Raw genomic sequence first — 1,306 nt, 5'->3', positions numbered from 1 at the left:
GTGTATGGTGTGTGTGTGTGTGTGGTGTGTATGCGAGTGTGTGGTGTGTGTATGTCTGTGTGTGTGGGCGGTGGGCGTGTGTGTGTGTGTGGTGTGTTTGCGAGTGTGTGGTATGCGAGGGCGTGTGGACGGTGGGCATGTGTGGGTGTGTGTCCATGTGTACGTACACCAACTTGACCAGCATCCTATCTTAACCCAGAGGGTGAAAGACCTGTCTTTCCTGAGACCCTTGAGTCTGCAGCCTATCCACCTCCTTCAGCTGAAGCTCCAGTTTGCTTTCTGTGGTTCAGTTGTCTGAAAAAAACAGGCAGCCAGACTATCAGCACCGACTATGTGTTTAAAAATATATGGGTTTGTCCTTGGCTCATGGTGCAGCAGAGGCGCTGCCTCTCACTGAATCTGTGCCCTGTTTAGTTTCACAGTATCTGCTGGCACTCTGCCTTCAGAGAAATCAGTGCGTTCTGTTGTCTCTCTCTCTCCCTCCCTCCCTCTCTGACCCTCCTTTTACCACCACACCCATCCTTTCTGCCCCTCAGAGTCAATATCACACCTGTAACATGCTATTCCACGTGCCCCCACCCCGGCCTTGGTTAATTTGTTTCAAATCCCGGAATAGCAAATAGTGACGTTTAAACTCAGTAGAGTCTGTAACCGCTGTTGAAAGCCCATTCTGATTCCCAAATGTCCACAGCAATCTTCAGCAGTGATCCATCTCGGTGCGCTCCAGTGGTCCTGGACTCAGTGAGTTTCGGGGGCGGGGGAATCTCTCCAGTGATTGGAGTCATACCTGACACACAGGAAGATAGCTGTGGTTATTTGGAGGTCAGTCTCCTCTGTTCCAGGACGTCTCTGCAGGAGTCCTTCAGGGGAGTGTCCTAGGCCCAGCAAACACGAACACTAACACGTGTACACATACAGGCAGGGAGACACACACAGGCAGGCAGGAGTGCCTTGGATATTTGTGACCATTTCCTCCATTTACCTTCCACCTCTCTCCCTTTCCTCCTCCCTCTTCCCCCACCCCTTCACCTTCTCCCCTTTCCCTCTCTCCCTCCACTGTCTCTCCCTTTCCCCCTCTCCCTCCTCCGATGCTATCTCCTCCTCTACCTTTACCTCCTCCACCCTCCCTCTCTCTTTCGTTCTGTGTCTCTCTCTGTCTCATTCTTTCTTCTGTCCTTCTTCTTTCTCACCTTTTTCTCTCTCCCTCCCTCGCACTCACTCCCCTTCCTCCCCTCCCTCCCTCCCTATTGCCCTCCCTCTCTCCCTCCCCCTCACGTGCTCCCTCTCCCCCTTCCTCGCCTTCTCC

At 53.1% G+C, this 1,306-nt stretch overlaps 1 long non-coding RNA gene across 1 annotated transcript in view; it reads left to right on the top strand.

Moving 5' to 3' along the window:
* LOC122541398 overlaps positions 1-1,306 on the top strand; it is a 13,498-nt gene that overhangs the window by 7,032 nt on the left and 5,160 nt on the right. The window lies entirely within an intron of this gene.

The sequence above is a fragment of the Chiloscyllium plagiosum genome, chromosome 37 (genome assembly GCF_004010195.1).
Source record: "Chiloscyllium plagiosum isolate BGI_BamShark_2017 chromosome 37, ASM401019v2, whole genome shotgun sequence".
Taxonomy (NCBI): Eukaryota; Metazoa; Chordata; class Chondrichthyes; order Orectolobiformes; family Hemiscylliidae; genus Chiloscyllium; species Chiloscyllium plagiosum.
The sequence above is the reverse complement of the archived record's forward strand: the minus strand, read 5'-3'. Positions and strand labels throughout refer to the sequence as shown.